We start from the raw sequence: 17749 nt of genomic DNA on the forward strand, positions 1-17749 counted from the left end.
TTAGGATGGTGAAGCAATTCCCAGGGACCCCCAGGTTCTTCAGCTGTACCTGTCTTGGGAGAATGCTGTGAGTGTGTTGGGCCTAACATGGTGAAACACCGGAATAATGATGACCTCGGCACTGCTGGCACTGGCAATCAGTGCTCTCAATGAGACAACTGTCACGTTTGCTTGAATGTCAGACACTCTCAGTACCTGGAAATGAATCAGCCTGTCAAACCACCACTGTCACCACAAGAATGGTGCATGCTGCTGCTAGGAAATTGCACCGGTCATAGATTGTCATCTGGGCTACCACAGCATGTAGAGTCTTGAACACAATCTGCCTCGTCACCCTAATCTAAGCAGCAGTTACTTATCCGAAGATACACCCTATACACTTTCTGTTAAGAGAATTCGTGTTTGATTATAAAGAAGTAGGTGAATCGGGGAGGGGTTGTTTTATTTTATTTTTTTAGTGATTTGTTTATTTTTATTTTATGTACATTGGTACTCTGCCTGCATGTATATCTGTGTGAGGGTGTCAGATCCCTTGGAACTGTAATTACAGACAGTTATGAGCTGCCAGGTGGGTGCTGAGAATTGAACCCAGGACCTCTGGAAGAGCAGCCAGTGGTCTTAATGGCTAAGCCATCTCTCCAGCCCTCATTGGTGAATTTTTTTTTGCGGGGGGTGAGACAAGAGTTTCTCTGTGTAGCCCTGCCTGTCCCGGAATTCTCCCTGTAGAGCAGGCTAGCCTCAAACTCACAGAAATCTGCCTACTTCTGCCTCTTGAGTGCTGGGGCTAAAGGCATGCACCGACACACCCAGCATCTGTGGGTGAATTCCTAATTAAACATTTCTGTCTGTCCTTTAAAGGATTTAGAGCAAGGTCAGTCTTCCAAGCTGCTGGGAGTATAGAGCCTACAGCCCGTTTTTCTGTGAATCTACAAACAACAGCAGTCAAGCTACCCGAAGCAAGACATCTGTCTGTTTCGTTTTCAGGCTCACAGCACTCTCTTTCACACATGCCCACTAACTGGGTCTTATTTTGGCTATGGAATAAGTAACATACAAGACCCATGTATGTCAACTGATCCCCAATGCATATTATGGTCGTCTTTGGTGTTTATGTGCCCGCGTCAGTAGATCTCAAACAAGCATATATAGAAATATTCTAAAGAACAAATTGATATTAAGAAAATCTATGAGGGCTGGAGAGATGGCTCAGTGGTTAAGAACACTGGCTGCTCTTCCAGAGGTCCTGAATTCAATTCCCAGCAACCACACGCTGGCTCACAACCATCTGTAATGAGATCTGGTGCCCTCTTCTGGTATTTAGGCATACATGCAGCAAGAACACTGTATACATAATAAATACTTTTTTTTTTTTTTTTTTTTTTTTGGAGAGAATCTATGAAAAACTACCCCAAATTATCCTTTGAGGAGAAACTTTAGGGTCCTGTGAGGAGATGTATATGAAGACACTGCCTTGAGTAAAATGTTACTCTTCCTGCCACCCTCTGTCTGCCTTTTGCTGGACTTTCCCCCCCTTCCAGGCTGCTGGGGTCTCATGTGGGGCACAGTATGGCCCTACAGTGTGTGCCAGTACAACGTAAAAGTGTTTAGCACCCGAAGGTTCTTGCTCACCACCAAGTGGATTTCATCACATCTTCAGAACATGAGAGGAAGCAGTTTCTCGGTTCCTGTTTCTACCTGTCCACTCTAAACATTCCACAGCTACCCAGAAAATGTCGTTGTGAGGCTGCCTACTCCATGAGGAACTGTGTAAATGCCAAAGATAGAGATGGGATCCCCAGGGTAAGCTGGCTAGTGAGACTAAGCATACTCTAGGTATGATTGGGAGACCCTGCCTTACAGAGTAAGATGGAAGAGCGGCTGATGAAGATTCATGACACCAACCTGGGGCCTGCACACACATGTGCACACACACGTGAACACACACATGTACATGTTCCACACACAGACACATAAAAAAGATCAGGGTAAAAGCGTCACAATTTATCAGTAGATTCAGAAAAAAGTGAATGTCTCTACTGAAGTATGGAGTCAGTAAGCATTCCAGGACATCATGAACAACCAGCTGGTGGTGACACAAGCCTTTAGTCCCAGCACTCGGGAGGCAGAGTCAGGAGGATCTCTGTGAGTTCGATGCCAGCCTGTCTACAGAGTGAGTTCCAGGACAGCCAGGGATGTTACGCAGAGAAACCCTGTCTCTAAACCTTCATTAAGTCCACCACACACACACACACACACACACACACACACACACACACACACACACACACACGGAATATCATGAAGGTATCTCAGGCACTTCATATAGAATTGATGAGTGAGTTACCACATGTTTGCTGACATATAGCCATCACCTGATCCAGAACCTTTTGTAGTCATGATCACCAGACAACAGTAAGGGAAGTGTGACAGACATTGCAAATTTGTGATTAAATCTGAAAATTGAAAGCAATCACGAGAAGGAACTATAGTCTGGGTGCCAGGACAGAGAGATGGGTAGGCCACCAGTTGGGCATTGGGTGGGCTGTTAGGAGTTTGGACTGGCACTCTGGGTGTGGTGACAATCCCTGTGGAACCTGTTCCCAGGCACACTGGGACAGACCTTGACTGACATAGTGCCCATCAAAATCTTCAGCTGAAAAGGTTTCTCACTGTTCACATGAAGTATAGGGACAAAAGAAAGTAGGCAAGACATTGAGTTTGAAAATGTCAAGAATCTAAAAGTTAATTAAGTGGATGACTCCCAGCCCTCTGCAAGATCAGTAAGTGCTATTAAAAGCTGAGCCATCTCTCTGGCCCTGCCCCCACAATTGCATTTAAATAGTCAACAACTCAGATGAGGAAAAAAAGAGAAAAACTCAAGTTCTGAAAGAGCATAACTAGCATTTATTTGATAGGAAGTTCACCGAGCCTGCTGAGCCGCTCACACCAGGCACAGCTGTCTAACTCCTGTCAGCTGTCTCCCTCCACTTCAGTCACTCAGACTTCAGACCTAAAAACAGCTGTTAAGAGCCAGCGGTCTGACATACCAACAGCATTGTGCTCACCACTCCAAGGATGTCTAGTTAATTTCTGGACCCTGTGAGCATGTCAGTTCACCTGGCAAAAGGGACTGTGCAGACATGATTGAGTTTGGACACGGGACAGATAGAATCGAAAATCCTTGACCCTCCAGACTCTCTTGCCCGAGGCAGGAGAAGAGATGGAGGCCTGTGAGGAAAGCATCTATTGCTGTTCATGTTGAAGGCAATTGAGGAGCTACAAATCAAGTGAGTTTTCTGAAGAGGCTGGCAGGAGCCCTCTCTGACAGCTGTTGTGAAAATAGGAATGTGGGTCCTGCCACAGGAACTGAGGTCTGCCCACAACTGGATGGTCAGGAACACATCCTTCTTTAGGGTCCCAGAAGAGAATGAGGCACTGTACCCACTGGCCCTGTAGCTGAGGTCCGTGTCAGGTCTCTGGATGCAGAACCGAAAGCCAGGAACCTCAGCTGCATAACTGCCAACGTGGCAACGACAATAGGACACTCATACAAAGCTCAGCAAAGTGAACATTTGTTTAACTTTTAGGCAAAAACCACTGAAACATCAGGCTCAGAATGAGGTCAGTGCCTGTCTCTGCACCTGGCTCTGGCCAGATCTACACATGATTAGGGGTTGGGAGAGAGGGGCACGGGAATCCTTGGTGGCTGAAGAAGCATAGCAAAGTATTATTTAGCTTCAGAAGTGGAGGGTTGGCCAGAAAGGACATCCATCAAGGCATGGCAGATGGTGACTTGAAAGAGGGACTTCTACTCAGCTCTAAAGTAGGACTCTGCTTGGGCGTAGAGATGACATGAATGCCAGGAAGAATGTCAGATGGTTCAACAACAGCACAGGCGCCCATCGACTTGGTGACCACTGCCAGTTTGAGAATGCAGCAGGGCCTAGATCTCTTGGGCCAGGAGCTCTAGACTGCAGGAGATGGGTGAGCATGAGATGTAGCTACAGGTATTGTGGGACCCAGGAGTCTATCTGCAGATGCTCGTTATCAGGGTAAAACTACAAGCCTAGACTGCTGACTGCTTACGTGCCTAGAGTTTAAGGGTGATCTGAGCGAGGCCTCTTGAAGACGGGAGGGAGTTACGTAGGACCTACTCTCTGGTGAGGAGTGGGTATAACAGGGGTCTTGAGAAGAGCATGCACGCATACAGTGCTTTTCATTACCCTGTAACCACACTCATTCCGAGTCAGCTGTGACTGGGGGCTTTGACCCTGCTCTGGGAAAAGACTGCTTCCTATGCCGAGTGCCCGCTCATGGCCCTGGGTTACTGGGAAACCTGCTGTCAGGTGATGCCTGGAGGTCCTCCAGATGCATGCTTTCTCCCTGTCAAGCTGCAGAGCTTCCATTTTCCAGGAATCACACCAGAAACCTCATTCACATGGGAAGGACATGTACTCAACTGTGTTCCTAGCCTAACTTCATCACATGATAACTCCATCCAAGGAATCTCCAGTCACCCTGTGATCTCACACATCAAAAGAAACAGACTTTTAAGACACACCTCCAGGGCCACCAAGACGGTAATACGGCTAATGCTGAGACCTTAAAGTACCCACACTTGGTGTCTTACTCTCTCCATGATTTATAGAGAGGCCCCCACCCATGCCCTCAGTGTATCTTTCTTTCTTTCCCCAAGCACATTCTTTTCCCCTAGCCCCTGTGCCTTAAGTCTGTTTTAAGATAACTTTAATAAAATCCCCTGTTTCAGACCAGGTATGCTTGCAAATTCTTTTCTGGGTCAAACCCATAAAACTTGACTTGGCATGCGTTGAGCTCCCTAGTGGATTATGGGAGCTCCTTGAGGTGCTGAGGGTGACATGATGGATCTGTGTCCCTTCCCCTCACCACTGACAAACCTACTGCCTATGGAACTTTTTCTCTGGAGAGGACTTTGGAAAATGCTGACCCGAAAAAGAAAGGCACAAAGGGGCTCCCAGGAGCCTGTCCCCTGGGGCCATGCCATGCTGGACTACAGGGACTTGCAGTCTCTGCAGTGCTGCTCCACCTGATTTGGAAGGGGTGGTGTCACAAGTCATAGTGGCTATCTTTCAGTAGCATTCACATCCAAGCAGATCCCATCTCTCCAAACTAAAACCCAACCACTACTCAAGCTGCACTCACTCCTCTCACCGGCTTTAGAATCAAAACCCAGCTCTTGGTCACGGAGCAGCTTTGCGTGGCGTTTCTGCTCTTTCACGGGCACTGTCTCTCTCTCTGCTCTCCCTCATTTCCGCTCTCTCTTCTCTCTTTTCTCTCCCCCTCTCTTCTCTCAGCCTTCTATATTTCTCCCCAAGCACCCAAATGATAAACTAAGCTCTTCCATGGCCTTCACATGTAAGGCTTGATACCACATAGGCACACCGCCACTTCCCCTTTCCAATGAACGGAGCAGTGCTAGGGTGCCAAGATGAAATGCGTGCTCATGGCCTGGGCCAACTCTGCTTCTCCCTCTGGGTTCTAACATTTCAGAGGCAATTCTTTTAATCACACAGAAAAGAAACCATTACTTTAGGGAAAATTTGATACTAGTAATACTTTCAAGACAGTATAAAATTAATCTATGTACTGTAATATGGTCTCCCGGGACCATTTCCATTGTGTACACTGTGCAAAGAAAGTGTTTCTGAAGGTGACATGCATGTCACTACCATGGCAGTTAGTGCCTTAGCTGGTATCAGCTAAATGATAACCCTGGAAAATGGCTGCAGTTGGCTTTGAGATGGGACAGAGACAGGAAACCTGGGGTGAATGTGGGGGTGGGGGAGACAGAGAGAGAGAGAGAGAGAGAGAGAGAGAGAGAGAGAGAGAGGAGAGGGAGAGGGAGAGGGAGAGGGAGAGGGAGAGAGAGATTTTATGCACATGCCTAGATGTGTATGTATGTGCATGTCTGTTTATGTGTGTATGCGTGTATGTGTATTTGTGTAGATGCAATGGTGTTTGTGTATGTAGGTATGCAGGCATGGATAGTTGTGTTTGTATGCACATATCTATATGCATGTGTCTTTAGGTCTGCATGTGTTGTCTATGCATGAGCTCTTCTGATGGTATGTATGGGTGTGTTCACGTGTGAATGTATGTGTACATATACATGTATTTGCATGCATGGTATATACTGGCCTAGGTGTGTATGAGTGAGTGCCTATGCAGATGGGTACAGAGGAGTATGCATGGATAAGGTGTGTGTGTGTGTGCACAGCTATATGTGTACATGTGTGTGCACAGCTGTGTGTGTATATGTGTGTACAGCTGTGTGTGTATATGTGTGTACAGCTGTGTGTGTATATGTGTGTGCACAGCTGTGTGTGTATATGTGTGTACAGCTGTGTGTATATGTGTGTACAGCTGTGTGTATATGTGTGTACAGCTGTGTGTATATGTGTGTACATAGCTGTGTGTATATGTGTATATACAGCTATGTGTGTATGTATACAGCTGTGCTTGTATATGTGTGTGCACAGCTGTGTGTGTATGTGTGTGCACAGCTGTGTGTGTGTGTGTGTGTGTGTGTGTGTGTGTGTGTGTGCACTTGCACGCACAGCTGTGTGCAGGCTGTAAATCAAGTTTTAGACACATGCTGGGTATTGAGATCACTGCTTCCCATCTGTTACTACTGTAACCTTTCAAAGCTCCTCCAGGCAGACAGCATGCCAGCATGCTAGCATACAGACCATAGCCTGTTTGAGACTATGAGCAGTGCTAAAATTTCCCCATTGCCTGTCATCCAACATCTGGGTCACTTTGCCATGCAGTTCCCACAAGACCTTAAATAACAAGTTTAGTTAAAACTTCTTCCATTGAGTGCTTTCTTGCTACACTGCTAGGTGTCAAGCATGTATGTTCTAGGTTCACTGGAATCACAGGCATGTTGGTTTCTCTGCTCTGTCAACCTTGGTGCAGCTGAAGTGTTACACAGTTTCCTTCTGCTTTCCAGCTGGTGGTTAGGAAGAACCCAGAAGGTATTTTCCAGTGATTTGCTTTCTTGTCTGGCAGCTCACTTTTATGCTGCATTTTTTGTTGTTTGTTTTGTTTTCAGAGACAAAGGTCTCACTATTTGACACTTGGTGGAGTTGTACTCATAATCCTTTGCATTTAGCTACTGAATTCTTGGAATACAGGCAGGTGCTATATGCACAGCTAATATTTCCTTTATTTATTTGCAGGAATGAAATCTTTAACCACTCCAAGAGTAGCTGCAATGAGGGCTTTGTGTCTGTCCTGTGTATTTAGGGTGCTGGTCTCCACAGACTTGCATTGCCTAATCTCTTACTGCCTCTATGTTGGCTTCTCAAAGTCCGTCTCTCTGTGTACTGAGTTAGATAAAGAATTGCATTTTAGAGTAAGCGCTGCTCTTGCAGAGGTCTAAAGTTTGTTCCCAGCACACACGTTTCACAGCTCATGACCATTTGTAACTCCAACTTCAGTGGGATCTGACACCTTTGGCCTCCTTTGTCACTTACACTAATATGTTCATATCCCCCCCACACACATTCACATAATGAAAAATAAATAATAAATCTTAAGGAGGGCTGGAGAGATGGTTCAGAGGTTGAAAGCACTGGCTGCTCTTCCAGAGTTCCTGAATTCAGTTCCTGGCAACCACATCCATCTATAATGAGATCTGATTCCCCTTTCTGGTCTGCAGGCATGAATGCAGACAGAAACACTTTGTACATAAATAAATGAATAAATCTTACCCCCCAAAAATCTTGGCTGGGCGTTGGTGGTACACTCCTTTAATCCCAGCACTCAGGAGGCAGAGACAGGTGCTCTCTGTGAGTTTGAAGCCAGTCTGGTCTACAGAGCAAGTTCCAGGACAGGCTCTAAAGCAATACAGAGAAATCCTGTCTCGAAAAACCACAAAAAAACAAAAACAAAAACAAAAACAAAAACCAAAAAACCAAAACGTTAAGGAAGCATTAGAGTGCTAGGACTGGGTGCAACTAGAGTAGAGCATTCATGAGGTCTGTGCTTCACTCCCAGCATGACAGAAACAGTAGACTGAGCCTAGTGGCATACAGCAGTGATCCCAGGTACGCAGGAGGTGAGGCAGGAGAATAGCAAGTTCAATGCCTGGGTCACAGTGTGAGTTTGAAATCAGGCCTCACACCCCAGTGAGATCCTGTCTCAGAATAAAAAAGTAAAAACATATCTAGGAAAATAGCTCAGTGGTGGAGTGCTTGTTAGGCATGCACAATACCCTAGATTCAATTCCTAGTAACACACACACACACACACACACACACACACACACACACACACAGACATACACATAGACACACACACACAGGCACCTACACACAGACGAGACATAAACACAGGCACGTACACAGACACATGCACACAGATACACAGACACACAGGCAGACTCACATACACAGACACACAGGGACACACACACAGAGAGACAATATCCACAGACATACACACAGAGACACACACAGACACACACAAACACACATAGATACATGCACACACACAGATACACATACAGATACAAACACATAGACACAGACACACACAGAGAGACAGACACTCACACAGACACATATACACAGAAACACACACACACACACACACACACACACACACACACACACACACACACACACACACTTTCTTTCTAGATTGATGTCTCTCAGATATTTCCTAAAGAAAGGATCAGGGATGGACCATCTCCAAAGCTCTGGTGTGAGGTGGTGAGAATAAAACCTCCCAGTGGACCCTACTCCTCTCTCCTAAAATCACAAGGACTGGTACAATACAAAATCATAAGGACTTATGACGTGGAGGCTTATGCCCACATCCCATAAGAAACTCTTCCTGCTGGACATCCCTACCATAAGTGAGAATGCCCAGAAGCTAAGACAAGCCTGAAAAGAAACTGGGAAGGGTTGCATGCTCACCCCAGGAAATGCTGAGATCCAATGTGGACTGACCAGCTATCCCCGCCTCAGTAGTTGTCCACGCTCCAGCCCTAGGAGTATGAGGACCATTCTGTCAACAGATGCCACCAGCAGTGATCACTAAGAGACGAGCAGCAAGACGCTAGAATTGCCAGAAGAAAGTCACCGAGTCACTACTTCCTATTTAAAAGCAACGCCTATCTGCCTGGATGCAAATGGTTAACCATGTATAATATAGCCTGTAGGTTGTAAAGGAATTGTGAATCATCATCGTCGTTGTTATCGCCACCACTATCAATCAACATCACCCTAATCTGACTTGGAGTCAAACCAGTGTCAAGAGAAGAAGAACTTGGTTTTGCGTTTCTCAAGGAAGGGAGCCTTTGTGAAGTGATGGAGTACATATCAAAGTCTCCTGGGAAGGAGGATGCTGGAGCCACCTGGAGGCAGAGTGAGCATTTGCAGTGTTCAGGGTGGCTGAAGATGGGAGCTCTGGTTCTGCCCTGCTCTACCCCAGAAGTCCTGCCGGCACAGGAAGGATGTTGCACCAGACTACAGCCAGCTCTACAGTAGTTCCTACCTCAAGCATTGGAGAGAGGGGTACACAGGACAGAGATTTGGGAAAGCGGGCTTCAGCAATGCTAGCTTCTATTCAGTAAAAGACTGAAAGCTGGGATCCCTAAAGTACAGCTCCTCATCTCCAGGAGATGGCTGGTGAGGGTTACCATGACTACCAAGTCCTTAGCCAGAGGTGGGGGCACACTTAAGAACCTCACCTTTAGGTGCAAGTGTTTGCTGCATAGCTGGTTCCTCTGATTGGAGGGAGGCTCAAAAGATTCCAAAAGGAAACAAAATTTACAAGGTTGGGGAAATTCCTAAACTTTACAAGATTCACAAGGACCCTCTCCAGGGTTATGTACGTAGTGACAATGGCTGGAGAGAGGAGGCTGTGCCGGGAGCTCCAAGGATGCAGCTGCCATGCATTGCCATCAACTCCAGGCTGGGGTTCCAGGATGCAACTTACCTTTGAGTGACCCTTTAAAACAATGAAATTATCGTATGTGTGTGAGTGTTCTGCTTACATGTATGTCGATGTACCATGTGTACATAGTGCTGGTGCTCAGAGGTCAGAAGAGAGCATCAAATTCCCTGGAACTGAGGCTGTGGGTGTTTGCGAGCTGCCATGTGGATACTGGGAATGGAAACCCAGGTCCTCTGTGAGAACAAGTGCTCTTAACCACTGAGCCATGTCTCCAGCTCCATGGGGTGAAGAGACATTTCTTCATGTCTCCATTGGTTCTAATACCAGAGAAGCACAGACTTGTGAAGTTGTTCACACTTCAGTGGCCAGGACACAAGTCCCAGGAAATGCTGAATACAACACGGCGGAGACACAGTGGTCAACCCCCACCAGGGCTGACTGACCCCCCACTCTCACTTCCTAGAGCTGTTGATCACATGGTCTCACAACCGGTGTCCTGACTGGCTCAGTCTGGATACACTTTGTTTTACACCTTTCTGCTCCACAGAGCCTTGAACTCAGCTTGTCCCCAAGCTTGAGTGTAACAGGAGAACTGGAACCGTCCCGCTACTACTACAATGGCATCTTTGTCCTACCAGAGTCCTGGTCGCTGCCAGCACTGTCCAGCTTCCCCATCAAAAACTCCATGGCTGTGCTTGCCTGTCTTGGTTCTGCATGGGAGGTGAAGTGTCTGTAGACCTCGTGACCACAGCTGTCCCTGCTCTTTGGATGGACACCTCCTTCACGAGTCCTGCTACCCTCTTCTATGGCAGAGTCTGGGGTTTCCCTTGGTTCCAAGTGCCTGGGCCTCTTGCCTGTGGGAAGCCTGTGCTAACGTAGTATCTTCCCATGCCTAAAACTGTCACCCCTAGATAGGAAGGAAAGATGAAAACGCCTCCTTCTGGCCTCATTCTCATCCCTTCTCCAGTGCCCCTTGGTTTCTGCTTCTTTCTGGGGGTAGAAACTGGTATGGGTACCCACCAGGGGGTTCACTGGCCACACAGAGGAAGATGCTGGGCTCCTAGGATGCCTGTGGATACATGTGACTGTCCTGGCCTTTCTATCCAGTGCTTCCAACTCCTTTCAAGACCTTGTTTGTCATGAAGATGAGACAGGGTCTCACTATGGAACCCCGACTGTCCTGGAATTCACTGTGTACAACACCCTCAAACTCATAGAGATATCCACCTCTGTGGATATCCCTCTCTCTCGAGTCCTGGGATTAAAGGGGTGTGCCACCATACCCAGCTAGAAAGCAAATCTCTTACAGAAAACTAGCCCCAGAAATGACTCACCTCAGAGAAATAAAAATCAATAAAACAGATTCAACCTTGTGAAGGACCGAAGAAGAATATTAAACAGAAATCCTGCATGTCGGTCCAAAGCACTGTGGGACAATCACCCCAAAGGCTTCGAACCCATCTTCCTATGCTGCAAATGGGGATCCAGAACTGAACTTCCAAGAGGCTGGAGGGAAAAGGTCCTCAGAGCTTGCTCTGACCTCCCTTCTCCACCCAAGGGAGTAAAGTGAACAACAGAACATCCTCCCTCTGACTTCCAGGGCTCTCAGTCCGCACCAGATGGCTTCCATTCAGGTGGTTGCAGTGGCCTGGCCTTTGCAGGTGTTACAGAGCTCTGATCTCCCAAACTCTACAGTGCTTTGTGTATCTCTGTCCCAACATTCCTTCCATGTCTCAAAGCAAAATCCAAAGTATACATCATCCAGAGAACACTCAAAGGCATTTGTTCTTATCTGGGAATTTGGCCTCATGCTAAAGTTCCACCCACAAATGTGAAATGACTCTGTGCCTCTGCATCGATACCGTGGGGCAAATGGAAAGTAAAGCCCCCACAGTGGGCAACAGTGTGATTCATACTTAACCCTTTCCAGTCTGAACATGGACACAGTCCACATGGAAGTTTCATTTAGAACAAAACTCCAGAGACAGCTAGGTAAGTGGATACCTCAGCCACCAGGCACCATTTGAGCTTCTTCCACTTCTGGCAAGCAGTGGGAGGACTTGAGTGTCATGTCAGGTTGGTTCTTGGGTGTAGGAGAAGGAAGTCTGTGGGAATGCAGAGTCTTGAGCATTCCTGACTTGACTAGGCTCACAAGGCCACACATTGGTTGTGTTTTAAATCTATCTCTACATGGTAAAGTAAGGCCAACTTTTGTAAAGAATCAGAGGGACTAGGGTGCCCAGACCAAGCTTTGCCATTATAACTGAGTCCCATGACGGAGATGGGGCACAGGGAGCAAGGGGCTTCAAAGAGAGATGTGCAGGGACAATGAGGCCCAGAGAGGTGCTGACCAAGGTCAAAGTGCAAATCAAAGCCAGGAAGAGAAACCTAATTAGTTTTCAGAAGTTTAGGTCACACACACACACACACACACACACACACACACACACACACACACACACACACACAAAACCAATGCAGGCAGGGAAGGCAAGAGAGGAAGGTGGCTAAGGATACATCTGCATGGTGGAGACTCATAAAAACTGTGTGTCTAATGGCTCATGCCTGAGAATCACCTGTTGGTAGGAGTGTGTGGGAAGAAGCTCTACTCCAGGGAGGGAGCGAATGCTGAAGATGCCTACAGCAGCTGTAGAGAGATCTGAAGACTGGCAGAGACTCAAGTAGGGAAATGACTCTTGGAGGCAGAAAGCACAAGAGATTTTGTTCCACTCACTCTTGAGGGTCAGCAACAACGCCACTTCTCACTTTTCACGTGATCTCCCAACCCCAACTTCTGACTTCAGCCACAGCTGCAGAGGACAGGGATGCAGAGACTGTCCAGGAAAGACAGACAGAGACACAAGGGACAGAGATGCAGAGACCATGGGGCATGAGGAGCAGAGCTCATGGAACCTTTGGGGACAGGGACACAGTGACTGTGGAGGACAGGGACTGCGGAGAGCTTGGGGGTGGGGATTGCAGAGACCATAGAGGTTAGACATCTAGAGACTTTGGAAATAAAGATGCAGAGATCATGGGACCTTGGGGGACAGGGCACAATGGCTATGGAGGATGGTGAGACCAAGACTATAGGGGACAAAGACGAAGAGATGATGGAGGATGAGGATGCAAAGACTGTGGCAGGCAGAGAAACAGTGGGAGTTGATGATACAGAGACTGGGAGGGAAGGAGATGAAGTGACCACCGAGAATGGACACATAGAGTCCATGGGCCAACCAAAGGACTTACTAACCTGGATGGACATCTCTCATGCAACAGGAGTCAACCCTTAACCAGTAAGAATGGTTTGACTTTTCTTGGCCACTTGGCCCTCGTGGATTTTCTCTTTCTGGAAGCTGGCCTCAGTGTGACTACACCCTCTGGTTCTCCCGGGATAAGTTAAGTTCAGGGTCAGAATCAAGCTGGAAAGGGTTCCCTGTGCCCTCCCAGAGGTGTTGGTAGCAAGGGTTGGGTTACAGGTGCTCTGCCCCCCCCCAGGTGAGGATACACTGGGGCAAGGAGTGAGGGACACCAGGAAGTCAGACTGCATAGTAGGGTGGTGGCCAAGGGGGAGAGTGTGACTGTCCTGTATGTGGAGGATAGTCCAATTCCCCATTGCATTATGGGAAAGCATGGGTAAGTGCCTTCAGAGGGGAAAAAAGCATGTCACCTGACACCCAGAAATGGAGGGTACCCCTTCTTTTTCTTAACTGCCAGAAGGGCTACATCACCCACTCAATAGATGGAGTGTTCTGAAGGGAAGGTGAATTGGAGGCCAGCGTGGGGGAGGGGCTGGCTTCTGTAAGAGGCTGTGGTGCCCGCAGTACAGGCAGGAAGCCTCAAGTGTCACCAAGTCGCATCCTTTCTTCTGAAGACCTTAGACAACTCCACTGTTCTGAGAACCAGAGAGACACTGTGCTTGCGTTGTACATCCTGTACTGGGTCCAATGTGGTCACTGCCTTTTGAACATGGCCTCAGTTAAACCAATAGTTGGTCACTCTTTATTGAGCGGGGACAGTTTGATTTGATTTTGTGGAAATACCAGTGCCTTTGAGAATGTTCTTTGAGGTCTCAAAATAAGACTACTCTGGTCGTAATGTCTCTCACACACACACAACTTTATTCTCATCAAAGTGTGTAAGTAAAGGTAGGAACTGACCAACCACACCTGGAAGATGAATGGCAGCCCAGGAATAAAGTTTGGGGAGGTCTAGGAACTTAGGAGGAATTTCACATCTACATCCCACTTCCTGTATGTCCCTGGATGACACCAGTCTGTCACACAGTAAGCCAAGTAAGTGTCAGAACAGCCAGAGGCCTAGCTGTGCAGTCACCAACACCTACTGCTGAAAACAGTGTTTGGCTACCGTCTGCCCCACTTAGGAAAGTTAGCTGAGCAAAGGGCCTGGGGCCTGGCTGGTTTACTGCAGGGTTCACTGACCCAGATTTAGGGACTTCAGCTCTATTCTGTTTGCTGGGAAAGGCCACACTGACTTACAGAGAAGGGCTTTGCTCATGTCTTGTGTTCTAGGGCAAAAATGTAACAGCAGCAGCCATGGCTGCTACAAAACATGGAAGACCCTGTTGACTGAGAATTTTACATCAGTGGGGGCTACCCAGATGGGCCTCTGAATGCATTTCCATGGTGATGGCATCAAAATGCTAGCAGGCCTGGAGAGGGGTAGGTACCCTCTGTGCCTGCTACTCCATCCCTATTTCCACTAGCCCTATTGGCCTGAGTGGCAGGCCACACTTAAGCAAAGGTGACAAAAGCATCAAGATGTCCTGCTATCTCCTACAGCCAGAGCTCCTGGCCAAGGACCTTAGAGTCAGGTGGTTGGGAGGATGGCAAATGTAAGTCCTTCTGTCCCTGAGCTCCATAGAAAAGAAGGGGCTAGAAGGAACTACAGAAGTAGCCCCAGGAGCCACCCACACTGAATACTAAATTCCCTTGTCTCCAGGGCTGTGGGGAGCTGTTCTGAGCAAAGCCGCTGTTTGCTGTGGTAAGCTGCCCAGCCCAACCCTGGTCCTGGCTGACTGTTCTGCTCCACCCTTGCACATCTATGGTTTTTAAGATACAAACCTCTTCTTCCACCTGCCTTTTCTCTTTCCTTGGTTTCCCATCTCTGCTTCCTCATCTGCAGGCTTTTTATTCCTTGTCAAATAGAAACATTTTAGTGAGTAAAAGGAAATGCGTGGTTGGCAGGCATGCATACCCGGGCTGTGAAGTCTTTTTTTATATTTTGTTTCTTTGAGACAGGGTCTCGTGTGGTCTAGGCTGACCTCCCCCTCGCTGTGTAACTGAGGATGGTTTTCTGATCCTCTGGCCTCCACCTCCTGAGTGCCAGGATTACAGGTGTGTACATTTCCAGTTTCCTACAGTGCTGGGGACCAAACCCAGAGCCTCTGCCCTGCCCTTCAGTAGGTTCTGAATCCAGTTTCTTATCATTGTCTCTACTACGCTCTGAACCACTTACTGGGAGCTTGCTGTATTACACGAGGCAACAGCAGTGATGATTGTTGGTGTCTATAACTGTTGGCTTCTCCGCCTGGAGACATCTACGCCTACCTGGCTTTCAGGGAAGGCTACCCCGTCTCTCACATTCACCATGAGACTCTACAGGGGAAAGCCATGTTCTAACACACCACCTGTTGCAGTTCCTGGTTGTGTTATGCTAAGAGCACACCTTCCAGCCTCTTCTCCCCTTCCTTGGCTTCCTGCTGAACACAGGTGTGCATCCCCTGTGTAGCAAATGAAGACCCTTCAAACTCACAGGGCTGGGAGTCTGGTTCAGTGGCGCCCTGTGAACTGTACAGGGCTGGTGTGGCTGTGTTAGTAATTCCCATCAGTCTTTGTCCATCGTGTTATGCTGGTGTTCCTATTAACTCTCTGCTTTTAGAAGTTCCGGGCTGGGAAACCAGACAGTCCTATTTATCAGAACTGTGCCTAAAATAAGAGTCAGTGTATTTGAAGGCACACCTGAGAGTCTCCCCTGGGAGAAGCACCCAGGCTCAGAGCAGGGGCTTGCGGTATCTATTTTTGCTATGGTCTCTTTTTCTGTTCATTTCCTCTTTTGGGGGCTGACTTAGGAGATATTATTAGAGAGGAGATCTCCAGGTAAAGTCAGGGCTCAGAAGGCCTAAGGCACTTACTGGGAGACAGCCAGGGAAAGCACAGACCTACGAGGCTGTCACAGCATAACAGCGTCTTTAAATGACACCCATTAACCCACAGCACTTCGAAACCCACTGTTTGTCACTTTCACTTGGAAGTTGATGCTATCGGAAGAATGTCTTCCGACCAATTGCGCTGCATCCCACATTCTCCAGAGCAGATGCACGGATGGTCTTTGGTGGATCTGTGTACTCCACTTGGTGGGCTCCAGGCTCATCAGCTGCTTTCTCCTTCATTCTTAGCTATCTGTCAGCACTAGGCAGAGGCCCCTTCCTGTGTCCTGGCCTTGTCCCTCTTCCTTAACTCTTTCCTACTCTTCTGGGTCCATTTCCTTCTCTGAGCCCCACCCACCTTAGGTAGGACCATCTGACTCTGCTGCCCAGTGAAGCCTGGGTGACAGACACTAGAGCTAGTTTGGTTTGTGGAATCTGTATTTTCTCTCCCTTGTTATGTCATTATGGGTGACTGCTTCTCCAGAGGTGGTCTTTCCAACCGGGGCCTTTGCAAATGTTTCCATGCTCCTTTGCCAAGGATATCCTTGGCTACATAGCAAAAATAAGGCCAGCCTGGAATATATGAGACTTTGTCTCAAAACTAACCAGATGAGAAAATATCATATTCTATCTTCTTATGGGATAGAAAGAGAAGAGACCCTGACACTTGGCAAATTGGGACTCAGACTCCTTCCCTATTGCACCCAAGGGTACGACTCCTTCTCCCCAACCTTAAGCCCCGAAGAATACTCATGGTACATGAAAGACTGACAAAGTGAACATCTGTCCTCCATCTCTATAGGACCAAAGGGACCCAAGTCCATAAGCATCCTATTAACACAGGGCTCAGTAATGTGACCACTGAAGTACTCTTCTGCCCTCAAAGCCAGACATTAACAATAGCAGAAACAGTCTTTCCCAAAGTCCATGATGAAACAAAACTTACCAACAATGTTCGGACCCACAGACCAGCAACTGCAGTTTTTCTCTTAGATTTCAGATTTCTTAGATATTTGCTTCCTCTCCCAGGTGTGGAAGACCTGGTCCTAGTCACAGGGGATCAAGAGTGATGGCTTCAAGCCAAAGGTGTCTAGAATGATGTCTGTCCTTGCTGTCCTGCTCCAGGCTCAGGGCTTGGCTCCTCAAGGCAGTGTGGCTCGTTCTTCACCTTCATGGGGGCGGTCGGCGAGCTGCCTCACCACAAATGTCTATCTTCAACACGCTGCAGACCATATGAAGGTAGTAAAGGTGGAGGCAGGAAGACACCTTATGTAACTAGGTCAATGATTTCATTGTGAGATGCAAATTTTTTTTTGTTTCAGAATTATTAGTCTGTGGAATGCTTCTTGATTCCTGGAAATTACATATCAGGTAGATAATTGTAAAGTTCCCTGAAAGGGGTCCTGTCCACCCAATGGACTACAGTCAGCTACCCACATTTTTGCTTCTGAGGGAAGGAAGTCTAAAAACCTCAGCAAGTATCTTTGAGCTACACATCCCCCAGGACAGTCTTTGTTTGGCCCTTGGTGGAAAACACCAGTGATTTCTGGTAGGCAAGGTGGGTGACAGCTCAGAGCTCTGATACTCACACCTCTCCTGTCTTTGTGAGCCTTAGTAACACTGTTAAGGCCAGGA

Source organism: Cricetulus griseus, chromosome 2 (genome assembly GCF_003668045.3).
Source record: "Cricetulus griseus strain 17A/GY chromosome 2, alternate assembly CriGri-PICRH-1.0, whole genome shotgun sequence".
In the NCBI taxonomy this organism is placed as follows: Eukaryota; Metazoa; Chordata; class Mammalia; order Rodentia; family Cricetidae; genus Cricetulus; species Cricetulus griseus.